Below are 13,494 nucleotides of genomic sequence, written 5' to 3' on the forward strand. Positions count from 1 at the left end.
CCCCAAGCTCCTGGTGTAGCGCAGCGCACCTGGGGAGCCCCGCGGCTCTCCCAAGGCTAGCGGACTGCTTGTGCGCACCTAGAAGCTTGGGGCGCGCTGAGCTCAGCACGCCCCAAGCTCCTGGTGTAGCGCAGCGATCCGCTAGCCCTGGGAGAGGCGCCCAGCTCTCCCACGCTAGCGGAGACCTTGCCGGCACGCAGAAGCTTGGGGCGCGCTGAGCTCCGCACGCCCCAAGCTCCTGGTGTAGCGCAGCGCACCTGGGGGGGAAACAAATTTTTTTCCCTTTATTTCCCCCCAAAAAATCTAGGTGCGTCTTATGGGCCGGTGCGTCTTATGGGGTGAAAAATACGGTGACAATCCTGACACAGCAAAACTCACATTACCAGCAGCACACATTGTCTTACTTCCAACCTTGTTGTCAGTGTGTGTGTGTGTGTGTGCTTTCCTTGTGCAGAAATTTCAGCCTGCAACTTCCTTTATTTGCACCTCCAGCTGACACCAATCGAGCCTAGCGTGCCTCTCCTACACACTGAAGAAAATTCTGGAACCCTCTTTAAAGCTTCCAGGAACTTTTATATGTTTCTTAAAGAATGTTTTCCTAACAGCATCCATGCTGCCTGCCTCCAAAACATTTTTACAGTACTGCTGATATAAAGGCATGTTCCCTATAAGAATCACCTGACTGTCTTTTCTCCATATATAAAGCTGACAGTGGCTTCTTTGGCATTCCAAGAAAACATGAATTCTAGGATGCTCTGCACACTTAATAAAGGTTTTCCCCTTCTTCCGCACAAAAAACACAGAGGTCTTACTCATTGGTTGTGTGGTGGTGTGTGTGATCAAAACACTCTGCTTCTTGGGCTTGCCAATCGGAAAGTCGGCAGTTCGAATCCACACGACAGGGTGAGCTTCTGTTGCTCTGCCCCAGCTTCTGCCAACCTAGCAGTTTGAAAGCATACCAGTGCAAGTAGATAACTAGGTACCACTGCGTCGGGAAGGTAAACGGTGTTTCCGTGCACTCTGGTTTCCGTCACAGTGTTCCGTTGCTCCAGGAGCAGTTTAGTCCTGCTGGCCACATGACCCGGAAAGCTGTCTGTGGACAAACGCCGGCTCCCTCGGCCTGAAAAGTGAGATGAGCGTTGCATCCCATAGTCTCCTTTGACTGGACTTAACTGTCCAGGGGCCTTTAACTTTTTTAACTACAGACAGGGGTGAAAGAGGGAGAATTGCCACGGAGCGGAGTAAACCACTATGTACGGCGCATGCACGCGCCCCATACAAACGGTGGGATCCTCGAGCGCCGTACAGACAGTGGTGGAGGGTGGAGCCGCGAATGGCGGATCCTCCGCATGCGGCTGCCGTGGTGCGATGGCGGTTTGTGCTGCCGTGCCCAGGGGTGGTGGGGCGAGTCCCCCGCGGGATGCCTTCTTGTCACACCCTCAGAGATGGCAACCAGGGTATCTGCCCCTCTTCCTCCGCCACTGCCTACAGAAGTGTTTATTTACGTTCATTCACAGTTTGCAAGAAATATTCCCAGTACAGTCGTACCTTGGCTCTCAAACGCCTTGGCTCCCGAACAAATTGGCTCCCAAATGATTGAAACCTGGAAATGAGTGTTCCAGTTTTCAAATGTTCTTTTTAATTTTTTTTTCAAATTTTTGATGCAAAATTACAACAAAAATTACAAACATTAAATCCAAAATAAAACAGTACTAACAAGGGGAAAAAACACAAGAGAAAAAAGAACACAAAAACCAAAACTACGCATCTACAAATAAAACCATATCATTCTAATCTAGTCATTACATACATATACACATACTGACTTCCTTCCTTGGTTCTAAGACCTCAAAAATTTTACTCTTTCTAAATTGTTGTGTCTAATGTAGATTACCTCTGTCTTTATACTTTTTACACCATTTTTCTCTTTCTTTAACCCTGCAAAGCATCATTCATTACGTACCTATATGCTTACTCTAGAACAATGTTTTTTCATATACTGTTTAGCACATCCCCATTCTTTGAATAATTTTTGGTCCGATTGTCCCCTTATGAATGCTGTGAGTCTTGCCAGATTTATATATTCACAAAATTTAATTTGCCATTCTTTCATTGATGGAATTTTTCTCCCTTTCCAAGTTTTTGCTATGAGCATCCTGGCAGCTGTTGTCACATAGAGGAATACTTTCCTTTGATTGTCAGGAATATCGTTTGTGACTATATCTAAAAGGAATGCCTCCAGTTTTTTTACTAAAAGATATTTTAATCATCTTTTTGATTTATTCATATATTCATTCCAAAATTGTTTAATAGGTCGGCATTTCCACCACATGGATCTCAAACGCCTTGGCTCCCGAATAAATTGGCTCCCAAACGATTGAAACCCAGAAGTGTGTGTTACGGTTTTCAAATGTTCTTTTGGAAGCTGAAGGCCCGATGGGCATCCGATTGGCTGCAGGAGGTTCCTGCAGCCAATCAGAAGCCGTGCTTTGGTTTCTGAACATTTTGGAAGTCAAACGGGCTTCCGGAATGGATTCCGTTTGACTTCCAAGGTACAGTGGTGCCTCGCAAGATGAAAAGAATCCGTTCTGTGAGTCTCTTCATCTAGCGGTTTTTTCGTCATGCGAAGCAAGCCCATTGATGGATTAGTGGATTAGCGCTATTAGCGGCTTTTAGCAGCTTATCGGCTTAGCAGATAAGCGGATAAGCGGCTTAGCGGCTTAGAAAAAGGGGGGAAGGAAAAAAACCCCGCAGGAACTCGCAAGACATTTTCGTCTTGCGAAGCAAGCCCATAGGAGATTCGTTTTGCGAAACTTTCCAAAACGGAAAACTTTCGTCTAGCGAGTTTTCCGTCTTGCGAGGCATTCGTCTTGCGGGGCACCACTGTACAACTGTTCTCGAATCACAATGTTTTGTCGCTAGGGAAATGTGCTTTCTTTCCCAGGTGTTTTGCGGTATATACAACCATATCAGCACTGTGTGGAATGTGGTTGTGGATGTCAGGAATACCACTTCTGTCGCAACTGTGACATCGATGAGGGTGAGCGACACACAGCTCTCTCATATGCACATGTGTGCACGCACACACACACAGCTTATCTGTCCTGTCTTTGTGGCTGTCAGGTAAACTTCAGAAAGGGAACATCAGCCTGGCCCAAACTGACTATGTGTGTCTATACCTCACTGCTTTGGGTTGTACCCAATGCTAAACATGCAGAGCTCTGCCTCTTCCTCTCCTCTCACACCTTCAAAATCTGATTTTGGTTATAATATTGATTATGATGATTGGGTAAAATTATGGACAGAAGGTTTGAGGTTCACAGCGTGCTCCACTCTAAAAGAAAATCTTATGAAAATGACGTACCATTGGTATATCACCCCAGTTACACTAGCAAAAATGTATAGAGTAAGTAATAAAATGTGTTGGAAATGTAAACAAAAGACGGTGATTTTTTTCACATGTGGTGGACGTGTGAAAAAATGAAAAAATATTGGGACATGATATATAACAAAATGAAAAAAAAAAAACTATTTAAATACACTTTCCCAAAGAAACCAGAAGCATTTTTGCTAGGGATAACAGGGGATGAATTTAAAAAGGAAGATTACAAACTATTTATGTATGCAACGACCGCCGCTAGAATCTTAGTGGCTCAGAAATGGAAATCCCAAGAAATCCCAACTTTAATGGAGTGGCAGACAAAAATGTTTGAATACATAGAATTGGCGAAATTGACTTATAAGATTCGGAACCAAAAAGAAGCAAAGTTCGAAAAGGATTGGAGTAAATTTGTTGAATATATACGGAGTAATTGTAAGAATTTAAAAACTGTAGCAGGATTAATGCAAATCTTGTGATGTGGATGGAGTGTAAATAAGAAACTGTAAGAAAAGATTTGAGACATGAAAACCATTGAAGAGATGGAGGGAAGTCCGGGCGCAATAAGGCGCAGGGTAAATAAGAAGACATACAAATTTTTGAATGCAAGAGTATTTATTTTATTTGTTGTTGTTACAAAAAAGCAATAAAAAGTATGGGGGGGGGGAAATCTGCTTCAGAGGCAGCAGCGGAGCATATACTCGTACACCCAAGGGGGGCAAGGTGTGCTCCCAAGGGCAGTGGGGTGCGGAGAATGCCCTCCCAGGCGCGGGATAGCCGCTCGGGTGCACAGAGCAGTGCGCACACCCTGCGGCCAGGGGCGGAGCAAGCCGCAACGGGGAGGAGCAAATTGCCAATGGCAGACATTCAGCGCACCGCCCGCAATTGCCAAATGTCACCCCCTTCAGCGAAGACACCCGGGGCGACCCACCCCCCACCGCACCCCCTTCCTCCGCCCCTGTCGAGAGGGCCCTCCAACCCTCTGAGCAGATTTTGAGGGCAAAAGGGGGGCAGTTGGCTGCAGGGAAAGGAAGGGCAAGTCTTTATCAACAACTTGGATGATGGACTCAAGGGCATCCTGATCAAATTTGCAGATGACACCAAACTGGGAGGGGTGGCTAACACCCCAGAGGACAGAATCACACTTCAAACGACCTTGACAGATTAGAGAACTGGGCCAAAACAAACAAGATGAATTTTAACAGGGAGAAATGTAAAGTATTGCACTTGGGCAAAAAAAATGAGAGGCACCAATACAAGATGGGGGACACCTGGCTTGAGAGCAGTACATGTGAAAAGGATCTAGGAGTCTTGGTTGACCACAAACATGACATGAGCCAACAGTGTGACGGGGCAGCTAAAAAAGCCTATGCAATTCTGGGCTGCATCAATAGGAGTATAGCATCTAGATCAAGGGAAGTAATAGTGCCACTGTATTCTGCTCTGGTCAGACCTCACCTGGAGTACTCTGTCCAGTTCTGGGCACCACAGTTCAAGAAGGACACTGACAAACTGGAACGTGTCCAGAGGAGGGCAACCAAAATGGTCAAAGGCCTGGAAACGATGCCTTATGGCTAAGGGAGCTGGGCATGTTTAGCCTGGAGAAGAGGAGTTTAAGGGGTGATATGATAGCCATGTTCAAATATATAAAAGGTTGTCACATAGAGGAGGGAGAAAGGTTGTTTTCTGCTGCTCCAGAGAAGCGGACACGGAGCAATGGATCCAAACTACAAGAAAGAAGATTCCACCTAAACATTAGGAAGAACTTCCTGACAGTAAGAGCTGTTCGACAGTGGAATTTGCTGCCAAGGAGTGTGGTGGAGTCTCCTACCTTGGCGGTCTTTAAGCAGAGGCTTGACAACTATATGTCAGGAGTGCTCTGATGGTGTTTCCTGCTTGGCAGGGGGTTGGACTCGATGGCCCTTGTGGTCTCTCCCAACTCTATGATTCTATGATTTGCAATGAAATAATTGCCTAAAATGCATGATCTAAAACATAGTGAAAAGTATGTTTTGGGTTGTTGTTTTTGAAAATCTTATTTAGAGGCTAAGTGTTCTTCCACCTGTGCCACTTTAGTGCAATAGCGCTGATGGGGAAAATGAACGTTCTGCTTGTAAGATTGTTTGCCCCTGGAGTTGTGAGCGACTGGGATTAAACAAGGTGCAGACATGACTGCACACTAGTTCAGCCGTATCAAAGAGAGAAGCCTTTCAATGATGTAGTAAAACGACGCCTGTTTTTTATGGGGGAGATATCAGATCTATTGATGTGCAGTTAGTTCCTCTCCAGGATTCGGTTCTGTGTGTTTCATGCCCGGACATCAGTTTATCCCCAGACCATCACAGCTCAGGGGAGAGATTAAGAACGTAAACACTGCAATCTGATATTTCCCTGGAGCATGTGTGATCTCAATGCAACGTGGCATGGAGGTTTACGATCCAGCTCCTCGATTGAGGCTTAAACACCACCTCAACCAATAATTGCTTTTAAAGGGTTTTGTGAAGAAGAAAACTATATTTTTTGCTGAGGTGTCTCAAAAATTCTACTTTGCTCGTTTTCATTTATTTATTCATTTTTTGGTTAATTCTCTAAGCGCTGTGTGTTCTCCCTTGGGGGGGTTTGTTTTGTTTTTTTAAAAAAACTAATTGTCAATCAGGGCAATGGTGATTTTTCTCACACTTCGTTAGAGGGAATATCATAGAATCATAGAGTTGGAAGAGACCACAAGGGCCATCGAGTCCAACCCCCTGCCAAGCAGGAAACACCATCAGAGCACTCCTGACATATGGTTGTCAAGCCTCTGCTTAAAGACCTCCAAAGTAGGAGACTCCACCACACTCCTTGGCAGCAAATTCCACTGTCAAACAGCTCTTACTGTCAGGAAGTTCTTCCTAATGTTTAGGTGGAATCTTCTTTCTTGTAGTTTGGATCCATTGCTCCGTGTCCGCTTCTCTGGAGCAGCAGAAAACAACCTTTCTCCCTCCTCTATGTGACAACCTTTTATATATTTGAACATGGCTATCATATCACCCCTTAAATTCCTCTTCTCCAGGCTAAACATGCCCAGCTCCCTTAGCCGTTCCTCATAAGGCATCGTTTCCAGGCCTTTGACCATTTTGGTTGCCCTCCTCTGGACACGTTCCAGTTTCTCAGTGTCCTTCTTGAACTGTGGTGCCCAGAACTGGACACAGTACTCCAGGTGAGGTCTGACCAGAGCAGAATACAGTGGCACTATTACTTCCCTTGATCTAGACGCTATACTACTATTGATGCAGCCCAGAATTGCATTGGCTTTTTGAGCTGCCGCGTCACTTTGTACACTTTGTATAACTTTGTACAGTTGGTTCTGGAGTCATGGTATCACCATGGGCTGATCCACATTTACCAGCTGGGCCCTGGTATAGCTCAGTCGGTACAGCACAAGGTTCTTCATCACTGGATTGTGGGTTCAAGCCCCACATTGGGCAAAAGATTCCTGCACTGCAGAGGGTTGGACTAGATGACCCTCCTGGTCCCTTCCAACTGCACAATCTTCTACGACTTTTTTGCCCTGCTCTTTCTGAGCACCACAACCCCAGAGTCGGTCACAACTGGACCTAATGGTCAGGGGTCCCTTTACCTTTACCTTTTCCAGGCACCATGGGTGGCGCTGTGGGTTAAGCCACAGAGCCTAGGACTTGCCGATCAGAAGGTAGGCAGTTCAAATCCCTGCGACGGAGTAAGCTCCCGTTGCTTGGTCCCTGCTCCTGCCAACCTAGCAGTTCCAAAGCACGTCAAAGTGCAAGTAGATAAATAGGTACCGCTCTGGCGGGAAGGTAAACGGCGTTCCGTGTGCTGCTCTGGTTCGCCAGAAGCGGCTTAGTCGTGCTGGCCACATGACCCGGAAGCTCCCTCGGCCACTAAAGCAAGATGATTGCCTCAACCCCAGAATCAGTCACGACTGGGCCTAATGGTCAGGGGTCCCTTTACCTTTACCTTTTCCAGGCACAGGTCCAATCATTTGGTTTTTTGCTACAGAGCTTTCCCCATGAAAACCTACTCTTCAGCACTCGATCGGAGCAAACGTGAATTCAGGTTTTCCTGAATTGTTTGCTCTGACTGAGCTTTAAAGAGCAGGTTTCCGTGGGGGAAATCCCAGAACAGAAGAAAGCTCGGACACAGAGCTTTAGGAAGCAGACCATGCTTAGAAAGAGCATGGTGCGGAAAAGCCCTAACAGAAGAGTTTGGGATTTTAGGCCCTCTAGGTTAAAAAAATAATAATCTATGTGATGCACATTAGATTAGTTTTCATTTTCCTCCATTCTCTCTCTTTCTCTCTCCCTCCCCCCCCCCAAGCTTCTTCCTCATGTCTTGCTCCTCAATGCCTCACTGTGCCCAGAATCCCCACTGCCTCTAGGCAGGATTGCCTGCCACACCCCGATGAATAGTAAATTCCACCCGACACCATCGGCTCAGAGCCTGTGACCCTTGCCTGCCTCTCAGAGTTCGAGGCCTGCTGAATTTTCATGAAGGGCCTTTTCAGGAACTTGAAAGGAGCGCTTGTTAAAAATTCATGCCCGAAGATCTTCTGCTGGGTAATGATCGAGCGTCATTTCCCGTTTTGAGCAGATGTTATAATAGCTGCACTAAGCAAAAGCGTTTGCGGTGGAGGCAAGCGGTTTGGGGGGGGGGTGCTTAATGGCTCCTGGGAGGGAAATGTTAGTGCCTGGCCTGGCTTGACTTGCAATTCCCAAGAAACAAGGCAGCTTGAAGATGGGCATAATTTAACAAGAGAAACCGCAGCTGGTCCCTTGGGCAGAAAGCAAGCCCATCTTGTTCCCAGTTTCACCATGATAGTGTGCCGGACCCATGGGCTAAACGAGAGGCGTGGTCCGAGTCCAGCCCAAGGTTGAAGATGCAGTATGGAGGCAGTCCATAAAAGTTGAAGCTGGATGCAGGTCAGGTAGTCGGGTGAGGTCAGGAGCTCTGGCAGAATAGCAGAACAGGGTTCAGGCAGAAACTGACAACAAACGAAGTTGCTCCCGCAACTTGGGACTGAGGCTGCCTGGTTTTTATCTGCCCCAAGGCATGGGGTGGCCCCGGTCCACAGGTGACTCGCCTCTCCTGGCCTAGAGGCTAGCACTCCTCCTGCGGGAACTTAGTTCCCTCCGCCTCTCTGCCCTCAGCCTCTGCAGCTCAGGAGAGGCTGGAGGGTTACCGGACCCAGAGGCAACCTCAGCTTCCTCTGAGGGGGCTGAGAGTGGAGCACCTGCAGGCAATGGGTCCTCCCTCACCTCAGGAGCCAGAGCAGACTCAGCTGATGCCTGCACCTGAGGATCCAGCACAGGTGAGGACCCTTCAGGCTCATGCCCCAGCCCCGTCTCAGCGGGTTCTGGAGGTGGGGAATTCCTTGTAGGCTGGGATCCCTCAGGTTCTGCATCCGAATCCGAATCCCAGGCCATCACAGATAGACTTGGCACGCCAGCCAATTGGACCTGGGTCCCAACATCAGTCTCATACCTCTGCCAAGCTTTGGAAAGCCTTCCTGCCTTTTGGTTTTTCAAAGATCCCATGTAATAGAACCATTCATATTTCCCATGTTAGCCCTCCACGGATAGAAAATGGATTTCTAAACAGTACAAAACGATTTGGAGTGCTGATGATTCTTGTTGACATCACTGGCACTAGCCAAGTGGCACTGTGCAAAGCCAGCTTCTGCCTTATGCTTTGCACAACTGTTAGCCACTTTCACCCTTGTTCTATAGAATCTGTGACAAATGGATTAATTTTAAGAAATTAATTGCCTTGTAAGACCTTGCAGGAACAGGTGAAAATACCCAACCCATTGCTTCTGTGGTGGCGCTGGACCCCAGTGAGGCTTTCTCATTTGATTAGGACCCCCAAGCTGCTAGCATGGATGTGAGGAAAAGGGGGAACCCTTATTCACATGTGGTGGAGATGCACCAGAGTTAACCAATTCTGGGTTTGGATGCTTGAATTAGTCTCTCGTATAAGCTTTTGGTCCCAGACGCCACGTTGGCATTGCTCTTTGACTGAAGATGAACAGAACCTTTTGGTGCACAATGAAGAACTAGTGTTGCTATTGTTGTCAGTTGCTCAGATGAAGGTGGCCAGACAGTGGAAGGCAATGCAAGGGCCAACAAAAGAAAAGTGGGAAGTAGCTTTCAGAACATTTGATTCGTCATAGTACAGTAATAAGAGATGTCGCTAAACCTGGCACTGTATGGTTGTTGTTCTTCATCAACTTTCTTTACAGAAATCACCCCCTTTCAACTCCAAAGTGACCCACACCCTGCTAGGGAGAGGATACATCTTGGCAGCTGGTTACAGTGCTATAGAAATTAATAAATATAGGAATTTTGAATATTTGGGTTGTGAAGGGAAAATACAAGCTGCAGAGGAATTTCTGGGCTAACCTATGCAATAATAATAATAATTATTATAATAATAATTATAATTACCGTATTTTTCGCACTATCGGACGCACTTTTTCCCCTCCAAAAATGAAGGGGAAATGTGTGTGCGTCCTATGGTGCGAATGCAGGCTTTCGCTGAAGCCTGGAGAGCGAGAGGGGTCGGTGCGCACCGACCCCTCTCGCTCTCCAGGCTTCAGGAGAGCCCCACCGCCAGCCCCACAAGCTCGGGGGACAGCGGGAGAGGCGCAGCGCGCCCTTCCCGCTGTCCCCCGACTTGGTTAGAAGGCTGGCGGGGGGGGGAGCCTGCTCCTCCCCGTCGCCAGCCCCGCAAACTCGGGAGACAGCGGCAGGGGCGCAGCGCGCCCTTCCTGCTGTCCCCCGACTTGGCTAGAAGGCTGGCGGGGGGAGAAGCCTGCCCCTCCCCGTCGCCAGCCCCGCAAACTCGGGAGACAGCGGCAGGGGCGCAGCGCGCCTTTGCCGCTGTTCCCCGACTTGGCTAGAAGGCTGGCGGGGAGAGAAGCCTGCTCCTCCCCGTCGCCAGCTCCGCAAACTCGGGAGACAGCGGCAGGGGCGCAGCGCGCCTTTGCCGCTGTCCCCCGACTTGGCTAGAAGGCTGGCGGGGGGAGAAGCCTGCTCCTCCCCGTCGCCAGCCCCGCAAACTCGGGAGACAGCGGCAGGGGCGCAGCGCGCCTTTGCCGCTGTCCCCCGACTTGTCTAGAAGGCTGGCGGGGGGAGAAGCCTGCTCCTCCCCGTCGCCAGCCCCGCAAACTCGGGGGACAGCGGCAGGGGCGCAGCGCGCCTTTGCCGCTGTCCCCCGACTTGTCTAGAAGGCTGGCGGGGGGAGAAGCCTGCTCCTCCCCGTCGCCAGCCCCGCAAACTCGGGAGACAGCGGCAGGGGCGCAGCGCGCCCTTCCCGCTGTCCCCCGACTTGGTTAGAAGGCTGGCCCAGCCCCGCAAACTCGGGGGACAACGGGAGAGGCGCAGCGCGCCATCCCGCTGTCTCCCGACATGGTTTGGAGGCTGGCGGAGGGCTTCCTCCTCCCCCAGCCCCGCAAGCTCCCAGAGCGATGCCAAAGCTGTGCGCAGCTTCGGCATGGCTCTGGGTTCCGTTCTGGGGGAGGGGGAAGCTCGGGCTTCCCCCGCCCCAGCCCCGCACCTGGCGGGGGGGGGAATAAATTTTTTTTGCCTTTATTCCCCCCCCCCAAATCTAGGTGCATCCTATGGACCGGTGCGTCCAATAGTGCGAAAAATACGGTATTTATTATTTGTACCCCGCCCATCTGGCTGGGTTTCCCCAGCCACTCTGGGCGGCTTCCACAAACACCAAAAATACACCAAGATTGGTCCTAAGTAAAGGTAAAGGGACCCCTGACCATTAGGTACAGTCGTGGCCAACTCTGGCATTGCGGTGCTCATCTCGCTTTATTGGCCGATGGAGCCGGCGTACAGCTTCCAGGTCATGTGGCCAGCATGACTAAGCCGCTTCTGGCGAACCAGAGCAGCACACGGAAATGCCGTTTACCTTCCCGCCGGAGCGGTACCTATTTATCTACTTGCACTTTGATGTGCTTCCGAATTTCTAGGTTGGCAGGAGCTGGGACCGAGCAACGGGAGCTCACCCCGTCATGGGGATTCGAACCGCCAACCTTCTGATCGGCAAGTCCTGGGCTCAGTGGTTTAACCCACCGCGCCACCTCCGTCTGCATTCCACAGGATTGTTTTTTTTTTTCCAGATAAGTATTTATTAGTTTTCCAGAAAGAGAAAGAGACAGAAAAAACCACTACAGACAAAAAAAAAAAGTACTACAGACATAGAAGTAACAGAAAAATAACAACTAAACACTAAACAAGTACACAGTATACCTAATAAAAGTTTTCACCTATCAAATTAACATTGTCACCTCTTTTTGGACTTCCTTCCGCTCGTCCGTAAATCTTCCATATTATATATCAAAAAATACACATTCCCTAATTTGTATTGTCATTACACCTTCCTCTTCCTCTATTTTCCTTAAACAATACCTCTTGGTTTTTCACAGTGCTTCTCTGAATCCCCTTAACGTTATTTGACCTTTACTAATATATTCCAGGTAATTTACATATTTCCCCCAATCCTTGATAAACTTTTGGTCTCTTAAATGTCTGATCTTCCCCGTTAATCTGTCCAAGTCCGCGTAGTCTACTAACTTCAATCTCCACTCCTCTATTGTTGGCAAATCCTTTTTTTTCCATTTCTGAGCAAGAACTATCCTTGCTGCTGTAACTGCATAGTAGACAAATTTGTGGTCTTTCTTTTTTATTTCATTCCCTAATATCCCTAACAGAAAGATTTCAGGTTTTTTGATAAACGTATATTTTAGCACCTTCTTTAGTTCGATGTACACTTCTTCCCAGAATTCTCTTACTCTCCCACACTCCCACCACATATGGTAAAAGGAGCCCTCCTTCTCTTCACACTTCCAACATTTGCTATCTACTTTATACATTTTCGATAGTTTCGCAGGTGTTATGTACCACCTGTAGAACATCTTCATGATGTTCTCTTTCACCGTCATACACGCAGTAAAGTCTAAGCCTTCTTTCCAAAGTTTCTCCCAATCCTCAAATTGTATAGCATGTCCCACATCCTTGGCCCAACTGATCATTACCGCCTTAACTTCTTCATCTGCCAAATTCCAATCCAACAACATCTTATACATTTTAGATATTATTTTCACCTCATTATTTATAATTTCCGTCTGGAATTTTGATTCTTTATCTGCATACCCTCTATCTTTAACCTCTTTTCTGAACATCTCATTTACTTGGAAGTGATGTAACCAGTCATACACATACTCCTTAACCTGTTCGTATGGTTTTACTTTCCATTTCCCATCTTCTTTCCTTAGCAGTTGGCCATATGTTGCCCAATCACTTCTCATGTTAATTTTCCTAACACTTCTGATCGGCAAGTCCTGGGCTCAGTGGTTTAACCCACCGCGCCACCTCCGTCTGCATTCCACAGGATTGTGTCCATTCTTAAAAGATGGCAAACAGCTTCTTTCCATGAGGAAGTGTGGTGATATCTGCTGTAGGTGCCTTTCCCCCCATTGATGGGGAAAATGATGTAGGGGGGGGGAAGATGCCCATGCTGTTTTCTGGTCCTGTCCCTTTTCCTTATCTTTGTTTTTGGCCATTTTGTTTTATGTCACACACGCCATGGCAGCCGTTTTATGGCGGACATCCATCAGAGGCAGATTTAAGAGAGCACAACTGGATCCGTTCCACTGGGTGCAGAGCCTTGGGGGTGTCACAACTATGATGTCAAATAGAAGGCGAGAAACCAGGGGTACCATTTTTGTTGTGTCACACAGGACACTGCTGAAATTTGAGACCCTGAGGTCTACCACTGCACCCGTGACATTTTCTCAAAATCCAGATACTCCGGAGAGCTGCTGTTGGTCAGAGTCAATAGAACTGACCAATGACCTGACCCCATAAGGTCCTGTTGGGAACTTTGTTAGCAATAGGTGTTATTCCTAGCCAGCTGTGCCCTCCGACATCCAATCTGTGGATTCACATCACTCTCCCTGACCCCTCTCCACCCTTCGCCATCACGACATATTTCTCAACATGAATGGCAAGCCAAACTGGTTTGCACGAGCCTGTTCCTTTAATGTGAAATAACCACCTAATTAACTTCAATTGCCTAATTAACTT

Source organism: Podarcis vaucheri (assembly GCF_965113315.1).
Source record: "Podarcis vaucheri genome assembly, chromosome: 6".
NCBI classification, from domain to species: Eukaryota; Metazoa; Chordata; class Lepidosauria; order Squamata; family Lacertidae; genus Podarcis; species Podarcis vaucheri.